We start from the raw sequence: 21,617 nt of genomic DNA on the forward strand, positions 1-21,617 counted from the left end.
TTTTCCTTTTTAACAAAACAAAAGCCAACCCTGTGCTGTGCAAATCATGAGTCCAGAGACAGGCTTGGTTTTATCTGAATCTAAATTTTTCTCTCTCACAAATCTCAAGTTCCATGCTTTAAGCAAAGAACAAAAATTACATTCATCAGCAGTGTTATGGTGTGAACAGGTAGGTCCCTACGCTCACAATGGCAAGTTGATCTGGCCTTGTATATAATTTTTTCCTGTGGATTTACTTTCTTAAACTAGAACTTTTCATTTGTGACTATGATCTTAAATGTATACATTAATGAAAATAAGAAAACCGAATACCTATAAATTATGAAAGCTACTCTGCATGTTACAAACTGTATTTTATTTAGTTAAGCTTAATGAATGTTCCTTGGAACTATTACTGTCTTGTCTCTCCGTGTGTCTCATTTTTCTTTGGCTACATAAGTCAATTATGCATGTCTTAAGCTTTGACATAATCTATGAAGATATAGTTTCCCCAGGTAGAGCATATTTATCTTCATTTTTTTAAAGATTATACCTAGATATTCTGTTACCTTGGGTTTTCAAAATTTGCATGTTTAACTGTTTTTCTCCCTCTGTATTTCCCCCTGATCTCAGTTTAAATGGAATGTAAGTCTGCAATTTTTTTTTTAATTGCAAACCGAGGGGCCTGAGTATAAATGCACTTAAATTTCCATCCAGTGTGCCTGTTCATCTGTTTACCACGACCTAACCTGAGGATACCGGTGTGAAAGTTTTATCAAACAAAGTGGAGCTGGTGCGTTAGACCTGTTTTCCCTTGGTTAAAAACGTGAGAGACACTTTACAAGTCTTTATCTTGCAGAAAACATACTTAAAATATGATGTGCTGTTTACTCTTTTATTATCAGAAGACTAATTCCTTGACCCTTGCCCTCCTTTCTCCTGCCTGCCTTCCCCTGCCACCGACAGTCTTGCTGTCAGCAGCTGGCTCAGGCAGCTGTGTGTGAATATTGGAGTAAAACTAGTACTGGAGTGGTTACCCACAAGGACAAGTGTATTTGCTATCATTAGTAGGAATGTCAAATATCTGATGATGAAAAATGGTCACGTTAGTGGTACCATCCTCATTAAATTTAACTCCGGAGTCTGGATCCAAGCACTGGAATAAAAATCGGGTCTGGTGGAAAAAAATAGAATTCATTGTCTGAATTCTGCGCCTCTGAATCTGCTGATTGGAGGAAAATGTGGGATGTGGTGGGAGACAGGATCCCTATTCTGTGTGAGAATTATACATAGTGGTATTCCAAGAGGGTAGGTAGCAGGGAGGGCAAGCTTTGTGCTCCTGGGTTGGTGTGGGCAGGAGCCAGGGTGTTGGAGATCTCCCCCTGGATCTCAGAGGTGGTTGGTGGGCCTGTGCACTTGTTGATACAACTGGATGAAGTGCTCCAAAAGCAATTCCTGAGACAAATTCAGGTCAACCTGGAGAGGTGAAGATAGCAATGCATTACCTTTCTCTGGGTGCTCCCAACACTGCTTGTCCTCTGTCGACCACGGCTCCGAGGCTGCTGAGGTGACACGGGGCTGTGATATTTCTCTGTTCACAACTGGATTGCAATGCAGATGGTGATGAGGGCAGTACAGGTTGCTTCATCCACCTCAGAGTTAAAAAAACAACCACCAAAACCATGTTTTTATCTAATGCTTGAACTCATTGTGATTTGGGCCAAAAATGCCTCAGTTCATAGCTTAAATAGAACAGCAGAAATTCTGTGTCCTGCCCCCCCAGCTCCCCAGTTCCTGAAAGAGACAAATCTTGTTTAGGTTTTATTCAAAATTGATGCATTTTTAGAAGAGACACTAATTTTATTGTCAAGAAATACTTTATTTCCTCTGTTTCTTAATAATTCCAAAGTTGCTGTGTTTTGCTCAGTTTTACCCCTGTCATGATATAACAATGCTAAATATTTCTGCATGCGAAGCGATGCATTTGGATTTATGGCATTAGGCCTTGTGAGTTTTGGTAACAGCAGCCTGCCACTGCCAGTGGCTAAAGAATACAGTCTGATCTCCTTGCCATGGGGCTGTTGGAAATGGTGTGACTGGTTTGGGGTTATTGTGTTATCCTGCCTTTTTTGTATGCAAAACCATTAGGTCAAAGAGCTTGTTGCCATATCTGATTAATGATGAGTGAACCCTCCTTAAACTGAAGCTGAAATTACTCCAGTGAACCCTTAATGGTGTTTGAAAAGTTCTGATTAACTCTTCTTCTGGGGTAGGTTTAGAAGAGCTTGTCAGTATTTTTGACAAAAACAGTAAGAGAAGGTGGAATATTGCACTTAAAAAATCTTACTACTGTTTTTCTTGGCTTATTTTCAACAGAGTAGCTCTTAGAAGACTGACTTGTTTTGTTGTGACTACTTAGGACTTTGAGGCATAACAAGAACACACCAACCTTTGCTTCTTGTTGCAGTGACGTTTTGTGCAGAATTTGCAGCAAATATTGGAATTTAAAATGAGGAACTGCGGGAAATAACGTTGAACCATTCTCAGATGACAAATTGGAAATTTCTTGGTTGTTGCTGGAGTGACCTTGTGTAAATAATTTGGGCCACATCCTAAGAAATATTTATGACCCACTGAGCATCTTCAGTCCCTGTGGCTTCAGTCATAGCCAAAGGTGTTGGGGATGACTAAGACCATATTGGTCCACCTGAAAAGTAATTATTGTCAGTTTACTTGAACCTTATTTAGCATTGTTTTCTGCTGTACTTCTAATCAGTGTAGCTCTGTCCCTTTCTGTCCAACCCCTTGGAATCATATCAGACTCCAGGCCTACCAGTTGTAAATTATAAATTGTTTTTGTAGTCCAAAGATTTTTTTTTTTTCTTTCAGGCTGTAACTTAAGATGTTGGTAAGGCCAAATTAGTCCCACTGGAGTTCCCCACTACAACTTTGGGCCTTGGCTCCCAGGGGAGTTCTGAAATAACCCATGTGTGTTGCCATTATGGTGGTGCTCCTGTGTAGGAGAATGTAATCCTTAAAATGGTCCCAAAGAAAGCAGTGAAAATGAAGTAGGCATGTATTTTGTTTCCTGTACTGCCAGGCAGTTAGGACACCACTAACAGCTCGTTGGGGATCCTTTTATTGGGAGCATTAATAGGAAGTGGAGCCTGGCTGAGTGACCCAACCTGCATGAGAGAGCAAGCTGGAATGCCCAGGATCTCACCTGTGCACCTCAAAGCCTTTATTGCCTAAAACAAATTGTCATCAAACTAAGCCTAGCTGCCCTAAACATGCCTGTCTTATTTTCTACAATCTCACTAAAAGCTTTATTAGTGGTTCTGAATGGCAGAGTGCCTTTACTTTATTTGGAACTCAGACTGATGGGGCAGAGGTTGTCTGATTCATCTCACTTACTGGTTTTAAATATAGCCACAGCTTTTGGAGTCCCTCCAGGCTTACAGGAATTATTGAAAATCAATTCTGTATCTTCGGATGACTCTCTTAATTTGTACTCTAAAGATTTCATTTTAATCAAGAGCTTTCTAAGTCACAATGGGAGAGGGAAAAGATTGCATCAGTCTTGTGGCATCATCAGTCTAGTCTTTTCAGGTTTTTTTCCAAATGTAAACTGGGAACATTTGTGGCTGTTAGATCCTGTAATAAGACTGTTGAGACTTTCTATTGTACCATGCTAGTACTCTCCTTACTGTTGTTGAACAGACTCTTATATCAAAGTTTCATGTGGGTATCTTGGATCTCATATTTCTGACTTTTTCCCTCACTTTATAAGAACCTGTGTTTAAGTGGAAGTTTTCTTAACTAGAAATTAAGTGCTTCCATTTTGCAAGTTGAAAATCTCAACTTGTTTACATGTAATAAACAAATCATGTTCAAAATTGTGGCCTGGAGATATTAAACTGCTGGCGAGTCAGGGAAGCTGTGACTGTACTGGGGATTATCTCTTTGGTAAAGCTTTCCAGGGTGGTCCTGAAGCCTGAGTTCTGGGTATACTGCACATTATGAAAGTCAGAAGCTTTTGAACAACTTAGGCAAGCAGCAAATTTGGTTTTCTCAGGCTTGCTTGATATTAGTTAGCTTAACATCAAAACCTGTTTGTCACATAGGCTGCTGTCACAAGAGAGTGTCCTCCAAAATTTACAGGACAATGTACTCTGTAAACTTTATTTGATGGGCTCCTTGGTTTTGATAAAAATCACCCCAAAATCCCACAAATCAAAAGAGGGCTCAGTCCCCTTCACACAGACTGGTTTGGCATGAGAGTTCCCCAATTCATTCCTTGGTTAATTCACAAACTCGTGATGTGTTCCCGAGTGTGCCTGTGAGCAGAAGAGTTCCTCAGCTGAGGGGAGGGTGCTGGATCTGCTTCAGCAGCGTTTTGGGTGAGCTGGAATGTTTGTACCTTCCAGCTGGAAGCGTGATGGATCCCATTTCTGAGGGTTAGTGATCCCAGTAACTATGCAGGAGTGCAGGGACAGGCACTGCAGAGAGGCCCTTCCTGTCCCCTGTGCCCTCTGCACGTACTGCTCTGACACAAGGGCTCAGCTGAGAAGCAAATTATAAAAAATACTATTATAAAAATCAATTTTCCGATTGATAGAAATAAATGAGACGATACTGTGCTTGAATGTTAGAATACTAGGGTTTAAGGAAGATAAGAGGATTGATTTTATCTCATTTCTAGAGTAAAAAAATTACCAGAGAAAAACATTGCTCGGTTTTTTTTTAAATTTTAATATTGGCAGTCTCACAACTGCATTAGTTTTTAATAACATTGCATTAATCTAGCAGCATGCTGTATAAAATAGTGAGAATGGAACAATGGAACTAGAGCAACAAAACTGAAGGCATTGTGATGAACAGTATATATACTAAATTATCTTTTTACCCCCCGTGTGTTGGTTTAATTAGTCGAGTGCTCTTTCAAGAAGAGTCACGGAACAGTGAATTAAATGTTAAAAAAAAAATCCCAACCAACCAACCAAAAATCCAAGACAATTCCCTTCCCAACCCCCCACAAAAACAAGCTAAAGCCAAAACTAAAAGAATAAAACAGAGATTTGACCTTGTCTTGCTCTGATGACCGATCGACTTTTAATTTAGCTGGTGGTCTGTGTGTGTTGTTTGTGTGGCACTAGGAGCAAATAAATAAAACTGTTTGATGTGTGAGGACTTTTTTTAACTAGAGAAGACTTCAAAATAGACACCTTTTAAGATGATTCTATTACAAATTTAATTCTGTCAAAAAGTTAACTTTTCTTACCAAAAACCCGCAAACAACCGCGATGCTTCGTTCGCTGTTTCCTGACAGCTGAGGGCACTGTGTACCTCAAAATCTGAAGGATTTTTTTTTTTTTCTCCAGTTGTGTTTTTTTCTTAATGACACACAAACTGTGGGGCTGCGATTTAATAGCTTAGATTTGTGTCACCCCTTGAATGTCAGAGGAAAACTTCGCCCTGCACGCTACGGAATTTCAAATACTTGAAGGGAAATACTTGTGTCAGAGCAGTTCCCCCTGTAGAACCCCCTGCATGACACCTGAGTCTTTCAAACAGGAATTTTTTTTTTCCTGTACAAAACAGGCACTTAATGGCAAAGCAGGAGGTTTATGCAGAGAAACTAAAAAAAAAAAATATCTCGTTGCATTTTTTTTTTTTCTTACAGACACTAAAAATTCTTCTTTCGCCATGAAGGAACTGATGGGATTAACCTCACCTACAAAACCATCTGATTTATCTGAGAACACATTTCAGGTAATGTAAATAAAATATAACACACACTGATTTTAATAGTGCAGTTTTCCTTTGTCGGGCAGCAGAGGACTATCAGGCTCTTCTGTAATGTTTATGTTTAATGTCACTGGAATTGAAGTTTCTGATAGTATAATTTAAGCCAATAGATACTGATTAAAAAAAAAAGTGAAAAGCAGGGAATTTGAATACACAGTAGATGGTATATTTTTTCTTATAATACAGATGATGTGTTGAAAAGGACCATATGAACAGACTCAGTGCTTGTGAGAGGGATACAATGGAATGATTTTAAAAAAAAAAAGATTACCTGAACACCATAAAGCAAGAAATACTGGAGATCAAGCTTTTTTCTTTGATGGTATATTTGGTTTATGCCTATTATAGTTGATTAGACACAGACAATGGCTTGATTTTGTGTAAAGGAGGGTGATAGGGCTTGAAAACAGACTTTTTCTCTTTTTCTGTTGTCTCCAAAAATAGTTATTGCACAACTATGACTGTAATGTGATATTTAATTAATTTTATGTGATAGAATTAATGCATTTAATAATTTAATTACATGCGCTATAATTAACTTTATAGATAATTTTGAATGTTCTGATTATTTCTGCAGTTCAAAAATAAGTAAATTAAATACCCTAATCACTAAACAACTTAGAGGCTTTATTTTAACTCCAATTTGGATTCCTTTAAATTGGGATTATAGCCTGTCATTTCTTTCAGAGTATAAGCAAAGGAACACTTTCTAGGATTAGTCATTTTTTTCCTTAAGATAGAAATCTTTTCAAAAGTACTTTCTTCTGTTCAGTGAAATAGTGGGGGAAGGGGAAAAAAGCATATATTTAAATAAAATCCCAATACATGGATGTTCTGTGGAGTTGCCAGTGGGGTTGCCAGTCATTAACCATGCCAGTTGTCATTAACCCTTCCTTGAGGACCTGGTAGATAAATAGGAATTTAATCAACGTGCATTTTTTTTAATTTGTTTGAAGAGAAAAAGAACACACCAAACCCCCCCCACATTTAGCTCTTTCTGTAACAGTAATGTCCATTCCACACACAATGTTGTGGTTGTCTTGTTACCCCTGAGGTGAAATGTTGCCTTTGTCTAAACTCCAAGCTAACCTCAGGTATGCAACCAGTACCTGGAGACTTGTGAATTTGGGAGTCCAAAGAAAATGTAATTTTCTTGGTGTGCTGTGCTGTCTCAGGTTGCTTAATCAGCTGTGATCACCAACTGGTGCTTTTTTAGCAAGACAGAGGAAAATCTATTCTAATGGTTTTTTTGCTGCACTGATTGTGCTGACTCAGTGATTCAATCTGCAAAGTTAATTGGAGAGATCCAATAACTTGGGTGGAATTTGAAGGATTTCAGTGTTCTAAGCTTCAACCCCTCAGGCTTCACACAGAATGAAACACATAATCAGCTTTCAGTAAGCACCGGTTTTCATTAATCATAAACTGTAGGCAAAGTTGGAGCTTGCAAATTTAGGTCTTTTATTGTTGTTTCATGTTAATGGCCATTATCTTTTTCCTATTGTCTGTGACTCAGCAACTGTGTTAGCACAGATGGCTAAAATCCCTAGCAGAAAAGTAATCAGCATTTGTGAACACCATGCATTCAAAATAAATGACAGAGGAGGAAAAATGCCTTGCTTCAGAAATTAGGAAGCAGATCAAACTATAATAATGCATATAAACACATCCAGGAAAGCAGGCAGCAGCTTTGTTTTCCACACAGCTCCAACTCCAATATATGTAACCTTCTGTTGAATTAATTGATGGTACAGGAAGCAAGTTAAATTAAAATTGGAGGGCAACTGGTTTTATATAATTTGGAATGTCCTTTTTTTAAGAGCTTAACAAACTGCCATATAGTTGGCATAAGTTATATAGTACAACGAAATAAAACAAAGAGCTCACTATCCTACAGATCCCATTTTAATTGAAATGTGACTAAAAGTTAGAACTGTTCACAAGCACTTCCATTTGATCATCGTGTGTAGTGTATTAACTGGAGTTACCAGCAGCCTTAGATGTACTTTTGACTCCTCAAACTGGAAACAATAGACTAAGAATTGATCATAAAGCCCATAGTGGGGTTATGGGAGTACAGCACCTGAGTTTATGAGGCACATCAGCTGCCACCCTTCTCATGAAGAACTCGTGGCTTGTTGCTTCAAACCACGAGACCTGTATTGCAAAGATAGTTCCTGAATGAGCAAGTTAAACTATTACAACCTCTCAACTCTAATTTTGTTAACCATGGCCTAAATGAAAAGCTATAACTGAATTCATGCTGTAAACTGTGGGCTCAATCCAAATGTCATTAAAGCCTAAAGCAAAAACATTTTTATGACAAGTCAGCAGCTTTTTTTCCTATGTACTCATGGGGGTTTCCTTCCCCCTACACCCCACTTTCTTCAGCATGTGAGTAACAAGGAATCCATTGATACCTTCACTTTTGGGGGTAAAGAAACTGAACCTTCAGGTTGACTTCCAGAACTACCAAATTCTGCAACATTTCTTTCGAACTGTTGAGCTGTTCTTCTGAATATACTAAAGAAGGTGTGAAGTGCTCTTTAAATCAGGCTTGAGCTTCCCAAAGTTGCATATAAAAATTATTTTATAGCCATGGCTTGCTCTTCTGCCTGTAAATGGGAGATGATATCATGTCTTTATAGACAAAAGCTGTCTAGAGAAGGCATTCTTTACTCTAATAATGCTATTTTAGCTATTTCATCAGATGTTTTATGGGTTTTGTGTGTGTGTCTCCCTTAATTATTGGGGAGTTATACTTGAAATTCTTGCACCATTTTGTACCATTCCTATGCCCAATAATATCTGGTGTAGAGGAGATGATACAACTGTTCTTATTCTTGAAGATATCTGTAAATTGCAGTTCAGGAGATCACTGGCTAGAACATGACTAAATTTTTAAATAACCTTGAAAAACTAAAATTTTTAATCAGGTTCCTAATCAGTATTATCAATGTAACCTCCTGACCCCTCCCCTCCCTGCAGCTTCTTCTGAGATTTTTCACAGGACTCTCTTTCCCATCTCTTGAACTTTTCATACCTTTGAGCTGCTCATGAAAGAGTTAATGGGTATTGCAGTGGTAGATTTAGTATCCCTCTTGGGATTTGGTAACATGCAGAGTTTTATAGGAAACATTTTCCTATCATTCTTCTAATAGTTTAGCACTGTTTTCCAAGAAACTGAAGAAGGGAAAAATAATTATTAATACAGTACTCCTAAATGATGTCTTATAAAAATACCAGTTTTAAACAGTCAGAAATTATATAAGAAAAATTAAAAGGATTTTTTTTTTTTTTACTGTAATGGATGTTAAGCTGTAGTCCTGCTCTCTTCCTTTTAAGTAATGGCATTGAATTTTGTTTTGAATTCAGAGCTGGCCTTCCCTTGGCAGCTCACCAGCAGAAAGCTGATTTCCAAAATATGTGCAGTGCAGCTTAATCCTCTCTTCTGGGTACAGACAGGAACCTTCCAGGATGTGGGACTGTTGCAGCAGTGTCATACATAAGAAGAGCAGCTATGTTTGGGGTTTTTTGTAGTTTTTTTCTTTTATAAAATCCTTTCAAGGCAAGCTTTTTCTTTCTTTGAGCCCACACTCTCCTTCCTCAGCGGGTTGCTTTGCTCGAGCAGCTTCTACTGTGTGCAGAGAGGTTCTGCAAACAGGGAATGTGTGCGAGTCTAAAGCGATTATTTGTTGGCTAAACATGCAGTAGAAGCTGGAACTAACTTGCTGCTGCTCTGAACATCCCAGTGAGGCTGTTTTGGTGAGCTTTTCCAGCCGGTCTGTTGTCAGTCAGGTGAAGAAGTCAGTCTCGTGTTCCTTGAATCTCATTGTTGAGGTCCCAGTTTGATACTTTCCCCCCACCTCATGTGGTTTTATACTTTCTCATGCTGGTGGTGTTTCCTTTGGAATTCAGGAGGCACTACCAATTGCCTCAGCAGCCCTACCTCTGCCTGAGCTTTTTACCTTGTTAACTCACTTTGTTCTGTCTGGTGTTTTGCAGATCTGCCTCACAACTTAGCAAGTCTCTGAGACAAGGTTGCTCTGTTATCAAACTAACCCTTGACACCTTTGCCTCTGGGAGGAGGTTTCTAAAAAGTTCTGATAGATGGAGTGAGCTGTTCTGCTTGTTTTCAAACAGGGAATAACTTAACTGCTGATACTTCCCTTACTGATGTAGGATTTTTCCACAGGCAAGTCTCCTCTTGAAAACCTACAGCACTGAACAAATTCTGCTGCCCAAGACACCTGAGCTGTGATAACAAAACTAACTGGTTTGGTTAAGAAGTTGGTCAGAGCTTTCTTTCTTTGCAGTTTGTGTGTTGCCTATTGTGTATGAGTTTTTAGGGAAGGGACTGGGTTATAAACTAGAGCTCACTGGGATCAGCAATGCTCCTTCATATCAGACTGACTGAGGCTAATCACTGAAATACAGCTTTAAGTAAAAAAATTATATGCAGATATGGTAAGCACTACTGGCTCTTTCAAAGTTGTCCTGAGGAAACATTTTAGACAGGACTCTCAGATGACTTAGTAGGTAGCAAAATTCACTGTACTGCCATGGATTAAAGAAGGCCTATTTTAGAGAATTAATCTCAATTTATTTATTTTTTTAGTTAAAGTGTGATATATTTATTCTCAGTGATTTATTTCATGCCAATATTTCTATGACTCTTCCCCACCTCTGATCCCCTAGAAAGTCCTCCTTGAAAAATAGGAGGTTAAAAGAAAGGTAGGTATTAATGTACATCATCTATGATTTGGGTGAAACTTCTTCGACCCATAAACAATTGAGGTAAAATATACATTTATGAATCTGAAGACTCATAATGTCAGTTCCTTTGAATTTTTCGGGAGGGATTTCAGAGAGATCATGAATTGGCACGTCAATTGTGATTATTCTATACCTGAGAAGAACCTGCTTCATGTGACATTAGTGGTTCACTGCATAACGCATGATTTTTGTCTTCTGATAATCTTCACTGTCTATTACAAATTCTCTGAATTCAGTTATCAAGCAAATCTGTTTAATTTGTTCCTGCAGCACATGTGTAGACATAGCAAGCTGAATATACAGTCTGTAAAGGTGTTCTAAAAGCTACACAGAGCTGGTTTTGTGTTCCAGTATCAAGCTGGATTACAAGTGACCTGAGTCATTTTTTTACTGACCTTTTCTTTAAGTTTTCTGTAATTTGATGGAATGTCTGTCCAGACTTGAAAAAAAACCTACTCTTTTTTAAATATTACAGATCATTTTTATTTAAATCTTATTTAAATTGCTCCTTAGATTTTCAGCCCTTCAGAACAGGACACTTGCTCTTGTTCAGTGCCTGTATTAGCAGCCAATGAATGCAGCAGAGTAAAGCAATGCTTTTTCAGTGAAAATAAATACACAGGGAGATCCAGAGAGACAATATGTATCATAAATAAAAGTATACTCAGCAAAAAATACACATAGGATTGAAGGATGCAACCTTGATTTGTACTTGGGCATTTTGGGTTGGTCACAGATACTGCAGCAGGGAAATTCTCCAGATGCTTCTAATGAGGGCTATTAATTCTGTGTTCTCTAATGACATTAATTGTCCAGTACAGAACACAAATAACTTGCCCTTTGAGAGAAGCTTGTTACAGTCTCTGTGAAATATTTTCTGTCACTTATGCAACTATCTTTTTTTTTCCCTTTTTTTTTTCCCCCCTCTTTTCTTACTGATAATGGTGTATAGCAACCTGTAAACACAGCAGATCCTCACAGGATGGTTTGGGTTGGAAGGGACCTTCAAAGATCATTTAGTCCAACCCCCCTGCCATGGGCAGGGTGATCATGGCAGTATCCTCTGCTTTTTTGGGGATTTTATTTTCTTTCGTTGAAAAACAGTGTTCAGGGGTTTTTATTGGTTGTGTAGAGTTTTTGGGGGTTTGGGGGGATTTTTTTTTAGTATCAAAAGTAAGGCAATGAAAGATTAAACTTTAAGAAGGTCCACAAGAGGATGTTTATGCTGCCTTTCACTCTTTTCTCCATTAACTAAGTAACTGTGGTACTCACATGGGGTATGAATTAGCAATTCAATTCCCACTTTGGAAAAAGAGACTTCCACATGTAGGCACTTAGTTCTTTTCAGAGTTGATCTGCTTTGGACTAGGGAGAAAAGCATTTTTTAATCTCTTTTAATGAAGCTTTGCTAACTACATGGGTTTCCATAAGAAATGCAAATATCCATTCAGTTGGACAGAATTCTAATAACATGATGAACTGGTGGGGGAAATGGAACCCTAGAAGGGGATCCCAGGCAAGTGGGACCTTGAAATCCAGTCTGTATTCCAGTGGGTGTTTAATAGATACCTATGAAAAACCTAAACAGATATAACTGAGAGTTCTTCTCACCAGAGGATTTTGTAAGGTATGGCAATCAGAGCATTACCCTTGCTATGGAAACCCAAGGAGGATGCAGAAGTTTTGGGAATTGCATCTCAAGACATAGTAAGTTCTTATCCACAGGGTTATTGATTTTAAAAAAGGAACACTGTGGCTTTCTCTGCCTCACTTCATGCATTTTGCATGTTGGTTTTTTTTTTCACGAAAAGGTGCAAGTCAACACAAATGTTTAATAGAAAAATCTCTGAAGATGAAGATATTACAAACAAGGCACAGTTAAAAAAATTAGCAGTTTGGTGAGTTGTATATTTGCAAATGCAGGTGTGTGAGCCAGGTCTCTTACAAACCTCAGCAATGTGAATATTGGCACAAGGAATTCCGTGTAATGCAAGTGGAGAAGCTGTTTCCAGTGCCTCCTAACTCACTGGTGCAGCAACACTAGGAATTTATTTTAAAATATCAAAGCTTCACACACCTTTGGCTTTACAGGTAAAACCAGAAGGCCTTTGTGGTTGTGTTGCATCTTGTTTTGACTTATCCAGGATCCAGCAGTCTGATTTGCACAGAAAATGTGTGTGTGGAAGGGGATATTTGTTTTTGCTTAATCACTGTATGGATCAGCCCAAGGAAAGTGGGGTGAGTCTGTCCCAGAATGTTTGGTTTGATTGCAGATCCAACAGAATCAAATAAATAAATTATGAGAAGCAGTAGTGAAGAAAATTCCTTGTCTACTTATTCTAGATACAGTGACATGGAGAATCTTGTTTTAGGAGTCCCTAATGATTAGGGATGATGGGGAAACTTCAGACTGCTACAAGTGGCAGTGTATTTGCATTTTTTAACTGTTTAGTGTTTGCATTCTCTACACAGGATAAACCTTTTAATTTTTGATAGTCAAAAAATAGAAGACTTCCTGTGTGTTTTTCAAAAGAGTGGGAGTTTGATGCTTGAGAGTCTACGAGATTGACATACTGCTGACAGGAACAATTTGAGGGTGATTTAGTAGAGCAAAGTAGCCAAACCCAACAACAAATGAAGAATAAAGTATTTTGAATTGGCAAGCTGCTTAGGAAATTTTAGTTCAGAGGAGGCTGAACAGACTATTAGAATACAGCTGCCTAATTAAGACTCAGAAACAGCAAGTCTTTGAAATCTGTGAAGCCATCACTTCAAGACATTTTAGAGTGCTTTGTAGGTAAAATGCTGTGCAACCCCAGTCTAGCTGGGTAATCTTAATCAGATCTTGTTTTAAACATTTGGATTTAATGGTGTCGCACAGTGGATGTCAAAGGCTGACTTGGAAACGTAAATGACCTCCTCTAAACGATGTGACATGGGATATTGTTAAGCCTCTCCTGAAATGGTGTTAAATTTATATTGGTTCCTGTGATGGGCTTAGCCACGTGAAGATGGGATGACAAATCAACCAAGTAATTCCAAGTGTGTATTAACCTTTGCTCTCTGAAAAGCTTCCTGAGAAGCTGCTAACAAATTCAGAAGATATGCCTAAACAACATTTAATCACAAATGTATTAGAGTAGGAAAATACTCTTGTATATGTTAAGATATTCAACCAATATACTTTAACCTTGTTTCATAGAATCCAGTCCTTTTTTACCTGCTGATCTCTTCTATATGATTATCAATGTGTAGGTGTGATGATATGATTATCACTTGTAGGTGTGTGGGGGATTTTCTGGGTTTTTTTATATGGTTCATGTAGCTTAGTGGATAGATGGCACTTGGCTTCATAGACCCTTATGGGTGTGTGTTACTCTCAGATGTGATGCAGCCAGTGGATTTGCTTCTTTGAATACTTCCCCAGAAGAGACCATGCTCATTTCCTGATGTCAGGATGCAGCCTGTGGCTGGAATTTTAGGAAGCCCTGTGTAGGTCCTGGGCTGTAAGGGCTGGTGTGTGGGGGTTACTGAGTGACATTTGCTGGATGACATCTCTCTCAGTAAAGATTGTTGTGTATGGCAGTGGCATATCCCAGGAAAAAAAGGTGAGCTGCTTATTGTAGGTCCTGGTTAAAAAGGTCTCTCCCTCATGTCAGTGTTCACGGGTCCCAGAGTGGCAGCTTCTGCCTCGTGCAGCCCACGTGTATCCTTCCCTTCCACATCAGTGCAGGAACCCCTCCTCAGATCCGATGGAATGACAAATGAGCTTTTCTCTCTGGGGTGGCCACAGTTCTTTGTAGTTAAGAGCCTACATAATCACCCATTTATGTCTAATAAAGGTGTAAACCCTCCATTGGAAAACAAGTGTAGGATTGTTCGTGTGTCTCCCAACACGAGAACTGCAACAGGAGGAGGCACTTGACAGGGACTGCACAGGTAAACAGTCACCTTCACTGAGGAAAAATCAGGATGTGTTAATCAGAGGGAAGCTGACTGGGGGTACAGACTGCTTGTCCTCACCCACCAGTCCCTAAGAGAAAACAAGAAGCGTAGATGCACAGAGAAAGGCCCCTGGTGAGGATTTCATCAGCCCTTTTTTGAAGTCTTGAAGTCAAGACTTGAGATCTCGAGGCTCGTGCACCCAAAGGGGGGTGCACAGGACTGCAGCCACCCGGCAGGCAAGGCACAATTTTTGCAGTTTGGGACAGCTGCAGACAGCTCTAAGCTGGCAATTAGCTACCTTCATGTTAGGCAGTGATAATGAAAAAGCCTCTCTGTACTGCAGAAAAGGTATATAAGGCATTCAACAAAAGGGACGAAAAAAAAAAGGAATCGTCCGTTCTACTTCGAAAAATTTATTTAATTGTTTTGATTAGTTGCTTTGTTGTTTGGTTGGTTTTTTAATTTAGCGTTTTAACTCATGCTGACTGGTTAGAAATTCTCTTGTCTGACATGAAGCATGCTATCAGAATTTTGCTGATCTCGACCTGGAGTGGTGGGAGTCAGAAGCGTTTTCAGAGGCGTTGAAAGTGCTTGTCCTCTTTCACAAAAGTTTGAGTGGCTGGATAAAGCAGAGGAAAATCATTCTTAACTGAAAGGCAAAACAACTGTTTTCAGTGGAAGCAATAGTCTAATTTCATTGTCTCTTTTTCCTCTTCTTGCTGGTGATAAACACGGAGGGGCAAGAGAAATTTAGTTCTGTTGTATACGTCCCTGGATAGCATCTTAGCAACTAATGTTGCATGTGAACTTAGCAACTAATGTTGCACAGGATAAAATTTTAAAATCACAGTGACACGAAGAAAAATTCCCAGGCTTTTGGAAACGATGCATATAATATATAATGTAAAACAATAAGGAGGACGACAACCACGCTCTTTCAAAATGAATTAGTGTGCTTCAGAGAATGAAGACAGCAAACAGCACCTGTGAGGTGGGTTGGTTTGTTTTTGTTTGGTTTGTTGCTGAACAAACCGTGTGCCAAACGTGTGGTTCTCTTGGGCTATTGAAATGCTGCCTCTGCACAGAGACATTTTTGATTTAGTTAATGACGGGGAGGAATTTCTGCCAGAATTGGGCTGGATGTTTCCTTCTCAAATCACTTATTTTGCAGATTTCCATTGTCCTGTGGCAAATAATTAGTCACACTGAATCTACACGGGCATAAATAATTCTCTGTGCCAAGACACCTTGTTTTCATACAAGCCAGCTGGTTGAAAATTGAAAGCCATAAAAATCCTCTTAGCTTATTAGTTGGAGCTTCCAAATACAGACTCTGTGGCTACCCTTTAATTAAGGGAGGGAATTGGATCAACCATATGCATTGTTCCAAGTTCCACCACAGCTAACAGTTCAAAAATCTTTTGTTTCCAGATGACATTTGAAGCCAGAATTCTTATTTAGAGTCTTAAACATACTAGGTACAGAATTAAAGAATCAGGAAGACAGTGAAACCTCATAATGTCAGATTAGGAGTCCTTGGAAAAAACCTTTATATTTGAAATAAATATATTTGAAATAAATAAATAATTGATAGGGAGTTATTCACCCGTGTCCTAAATACAACAGCTAGGATGGAGTTCAAATGGACCAAGAAAGCTCTCCAGAAAGATAATTTTCAGCAATCTAAACTAACTTTGACACCAGAATTCCTCAGAATAGGATTTCTGAGTATATGTCATAACTTGAAACTTCTGGCAGCACCAAAAGTACTGCTGTGAAAGTGAAGGAAAATGGAGAACTGTTTAGACCTTAAGGCATGGCTTCATAATGTCCTGGGAGTTGACTAATTGTCATTAAATAGAAATAAAATAAATATAAATATAAAATATATAGATAAACAGACCTAAAATATTTGGAGTTAGATTTTTAAGCTAGCTGAAACTCAATATATAAGTTGTGCATATCAGAGAATACATCATTTTTTTCATAAGAATAGCAAAAATAGCTTCCCTACTAGTACAGTCACACAGATTCCCTTAAATACATGGATGCACAAAAAATGGTATGGCTTTTCTGTAGAATGAGAAGAAAATCACTTAAATCCCTTTCTCTTCTACCGGATTACTGATTTATATTTTATAGAGAGCTCACAAACAATATCCAGTATACCCTGGTGCTTTTGGGTTTTTTTCTTTGCAATTTATGCAATCAACTGAAACATAACTTCTAAAAATTGCTAAAATCCATGTGCAACTCTACCCTTTGGAAGAGAAAATTAGTAATAGACCTTATGCAATGGCAAAAAAAGGGAACAATTTGCACTTGCCCCAAGAGGGATACAGCTGCTGGTGCAGTGCTCTGATCTGTCCTGTAATCCTTAAAGCAGGGTAAACTTTAAACCTGCATGGTAATTCTTTAGGTTAGTTGTCATGGTGATTTCTATCACTGTTTTAGGAGACAAGATTTCTATGGAAACTACTTTTATGTAGTCTTTTGCTCTGAGTGTTGTTTGTCATCCCCTTCCCAAATAACAAATCCATTGGCTGGATTTGACCAAGGTTATCTTGGAGGTAATTGGTTTCTGACAGCTTGTTGGGTTGCATCTCACACTTTGTTGTAGCTTGTTTTAAAGGCACAGCTTGTTTTAGGAGATGGTGAGAGTAAAGACGAGTGAACTGGCAAGCTCACACTTCTGGTACAGTTCTTTCATTTGAAGGTGGCAATTTGCCTCTATGGTTGTGTGGAAGGACACGTGTAATTTGGAAAAGAGCAAAAATACACTGCTGTGACTCACTATTTGAGCTGCTATGCTTGTGTGGAGAGTGATTTAGTGCCTGAATGGGCACCTTTATAATAGTCTCTGCAATGCAATATTAATGCAAATAACAGGGCAGCTCATGATACCATTTAAAGCTTTTTCTTCCCCCCCCCAGAGGTGGAATTGGTCTCTTTCCAGGAATGAAGTGCAATTAAAAGAAGAAGAAATGCTGTGGTTGCTGTGACAAGGATGGCATGGGGTGGACAACCACAGCAGACAGAGTAGTCAGCTGACTGATAATTCAATTTTAGTCGTGTCAGTGAAGTCAGCTCTGAACGATCAACAGTGTTAGGGGTGCTCTGGGTGCTCTGTAGGACCAATCACCATGTCAATTTTTAGCTTGCTTTCTAAATTGACAACTAAATCTGCTGATAGGTTAGGATGTAATTCGGCTATAACAAGGTACATGAAGACAGTCTTGGTGAAAAAATAACTTTTGAGATTCATATTAGTGATGGCACAATAATGCAATCATTTCTATCAGTTCTAATGATTGTGACAGCTGATACTGTCTCCTGATTGTGCAGTTCATCAGCCTTGCAATATTTAGGTATAACTTGTTTTTCAAGCATTATGTTGGCAACCAAAGCAAGTCTAGAACAGCTCTTCCTTCCTTTAGTTTTACTGTGTATTTTTGCAAAGTCTTGCAAGTTTGGGACGAAGCAAACAATTTCTGTTTGGTCAAGCAGCAACATACAGCTGTGCAGTGGTTCATTTGGAATTGCCAAATGAGGAAACACCCATTTGTTCTCTAAGAATGTGTAAAACTTTGGACTGGCACGGTGGTTGAATTCTGTGCTATTGGACGTGTCGAAAATGACATTTCTGAGTCAGTAATACCAGATTTTCTATTGGGTTTAATACATGCAATTCAGAAATAGTGTGTATCTCACAGACTTGGATGGCCTGACCCGGCACAGCCTTCTTACATCTAAGTTTAACAAAACTCTTTTGTTTATTATATAGGTTGTTTTGTGAGAACAAAACTATAATTGCACTCTATTTCCATCTCTTAATTTTAATGCACTTTCCCCCAAAGTTAAAGGAGGGGAGCTCACAACTCATGAGCTCTTTACAGTGATGTGATACTGTTCTATGTAGAATTGTAAGAGACACTTTTTCTGGGAAAATAGAGGTAGGTCAAGTTGCTGTAAGAGAACAAGGCAACCCTTAACTTGTCAACCACAAATTCAAACTAAATCTTTTTGTTTGAAACCAGTCAAGATTCAAAAACGGCAGGGAAGAATTAAAAATGCTACGAACCAGAAGTCTAGAATAAAAGTGCACAGGAAGCTTCATGAGCAGGTCTGTGGCTTTCCCTTTTCTTTCATTCTTAAGTCACCAAGACAAACTGTGACCATTCTTAAGTCACCAAGACATATGTGATCTCAACTTGACATGTTGGTTTTGTGTGAAATAGTTGAACTGATTTCAGAGAAGCCACACTCTTGCTGCTTTTGACAGTTTTGTTAATAGTCATCCTTAAACATCTCTGCCTGGCCAGGGCACTAAGTGGAGGAGACTTGTAAAACATGGGCCTGATTATAATTCTTTCTGGGTTTCACATTTCATATCACCTGCCTAGAACCAACCATTTCCTCCAAGTCTCTTTGTCCAGTGATGCTCCCTTTTTTTTTCCCCTTTTGCTTACTTTTGCTCACAAAGTGTGTTAATTATTTGTCATTGAAACCATGAGTTGAATGTTGAGTGTGAAGACCATTCCTAAAATAGTCACATACCATTTTCACCCATCTTGCTGTTTAACTTTGTAATGAAACATAGTGAAGCTTTACACTCATGATGTGGTTTTCCCAAAGGGTCTTGTGAACACATTCTCATTTATGTCAACGTTTTTTTCATCTGTTTCATTTGCAAAATGTTGTGTCCAATGGCACTTAATTTTTTTCAAGTGGCTTTCAGGTTTTTCTCGCCAGTGATAAAACTCTCTGAGAGACTTCTAATGTGTTAAGTACAAGGTGATTTTCTCTTCAGCTGTTTGCTTTTGTTTTTAATTCCAGATTCTAACTGTAAAAGCCTTGATAGGCTTATTCCAAGTTCTACCAAGTGAGATGTACTGTATAGGCTGAATTGTGATAGCGTTGTCTGAAGAACTTCTTTCCTTAACCTTTTTCTTCCTCTTGAAAGCCAAAGGGGCAAGAGTGAGAGGGAGTTGGGAATTTGTCCTGCAGCCTTGGTCATTGCTGGCCTCTGAAAATGAAGGTCAGGACCATGAAGGGATGGCCAGCATTGGTGTGATGACACATATAATTAAGAAAACAGTTTCCTGTGGAAGCACCTGTGTCTGTTGTTTGCCTGCCAAACACTTCAAACCTTTTCACTTCTGAATTTGTTGTCCCATTTAGACCAGATTAGCAGAAAATTAAAACCCTGAAAAGGAGAGTTTGGTGGGCAAATAAGAGAAAAGGCCACACATGTCCTCTCTGACAGGCAGTATGAGCTCAGGCTTTCAAACAAAGGATCAGTGGAGGGTAGGAGGAGACACCACAGAGCTGCTGTGGTCTCTGGGTGGGCTTGATGTGGAGAGAGTGCATGAGCCTTAATGGTACAAAGTGCAAACGTGCTTCCAATCCAGGTACTTACAGAACTGCTGCCTTGGCAGGGGATGTTGGGGAGACTGGAGTCTAAAGGGGAGGTTTAGGGCCCACAAACTGCTACGTGCCAGTGAAATGTTCCCCTTCCCTCAAGCAAGATGCAAAAGATTCAATCTTTTGAGCAGTACAATCAGCTTTTGTGTATCTGCAAGACTTGTGTTCTTGTTGTTCAGGGTGACTTTTGGGTTGCACATCTGGCTGGCAAATGCAGATAACACTGGGGATCAAATACCTTGCAGTCTTTTCTGTCTAGAAGATTGCACTGCACTTTCACCATCAAAATAGTACTACTAGTGACCAGAACACCATGTTTATGTTAGCACTGGCCTTTAGGCATTCTGGTGCTTTTTTTTTTTTTTCCCCCCCCCAATCTACTATTGCAAGGTGTTTGTGGGATCATTGCAGAGAATAATTCAAATGACCTGCTCACTAGGTGAATAAAATGGTAGCATTGAAAGGAACTGTGGAATGAAGTAAGCAAAGGCATCAAAGAAACTACTGTTGGAGTAATTTGTTTGCAACTTATATCTGTCTTCTTGTAACTTTTATCAGTACACAGCTACATAGCAGTAGCTATGTATAAATAAAGTCAGTAACTCTCCAGAAAGGTTTGAAAGCTCATAGTATCAAAAAATTTATGGATGACTTGCATTACTTTTTTTTCTTTAGAAGTTTCTGATCCCATTTACCTGAGAGGAACTGGAATTCCTGCTGGGACTGTTGTGAGCTTCCAGGGAGAAATAGGGCTGACCTCATGCCCATGACAGCTTTCAGTGTTCTAGAACCCTTCTGACTTTTTGTTCACCCCCACTGATATCACCTTGTTAGGTTTTGTTTTCCTTAAGCTCTTGTATATTGTTATGATTTTGATGACTATTTTTGCGTTTGCCTTTTCTTGAACTGGTGGATCTGCTCACTTTCATTCCCTGTTTAATTCCTATCTTTTGAGAGATTATTGCCTCAGGTATTCAGCGTTGACCCGAGTTAATTGTAATTATGTTACTCCATTTTATCTTGGAATAATGCTGTTCATTTGCAGAACTGGTGTTGGAGTTCTATATTCTCTTTTTTTCACATCTATGGCAGAACTGAGGAGAAGCTTTGGGTGTTGAGACACGAAGATGAAGCCCTGTCTTGGGCATCTTCATCTTCTAGTAATTCATGTGACTGGCCAACCGGGGACAGTTTCATGTATTTATGTTACTTAAGTGTTGCAGAGCACAAGGTAAGGGGTTGCTGAGCTTTGTCTAGAGGTGTAAGTGGTCCTGCAACCAGAAATTTGTTTTGTTGGACTCTTCACCTGTTGCTTTCTCTCTGTACATCCAGACACAAAGTGACTGCCTAGATGCTGAACGCATTTGGAAATAGAACAAAGTGCACACGTTTCCGTGTGAAAGCAGCTTGTTGTTCCTTTATGTTAACAGACAGCATATTATTCAGTGCCAAATGGCATCATTTCAGAATGTAAAATGAGGAGACTGGCTCTGGAGCTGGTGTAGCGCTGGAGCTGTCAACAAACTCAGCAGGGTACCAACAGCTTCGACGGAGTTTGGCTTAGATGGAAACAGTGTGAGGGAAGAACGCGTCCTGAAATTTCATTGTCTGCTTTCTGCCTCACAATTTGATCATAAATTTATATTTATGAATTCATACGAAGGCTTCGTGTCGAAGATAAGTGC

General features: G+C 39.0%; 1 long non-coding RNA gene across 1 annotated transcript in view; it reads left to right on the top strand.

Annotated features, from left to right (window-relative positions):
• Window positions 1-21,617, top strand: part of LOC127472574 (uncharacterized) — a 129,089-nt gene that overhangs the window by 31,618 nt on the left and 75,854 nt on the right. The window contains exon 4 of the long non-coding RNA XR_007905061.1: window positions 5,663-5,751. This is a non-coding gene — a long non-coding RNA (uncharacterized LOC127472574). The remainder of the gene's footprint in view (window positions 1-5,662; window positions 5,752-21,617) is intronic.

This window comes from Manacus candei, unplaced genomic scaffold (assembly GCF_025592945.1).
Source record: "Manacus candei isolate 608988 ecotype Guabito, Panama unplaced genomic scaffold, ASM2559294v1 h1tg000029l, whole genome shotgun sequence".
Classification (NCBI taxonomy): domain Eukaryota; kingdom Metazoa; phylum Chordata; class Aves; order Passeriformes; family Pipridae; genus Manacus; species Manacus candei.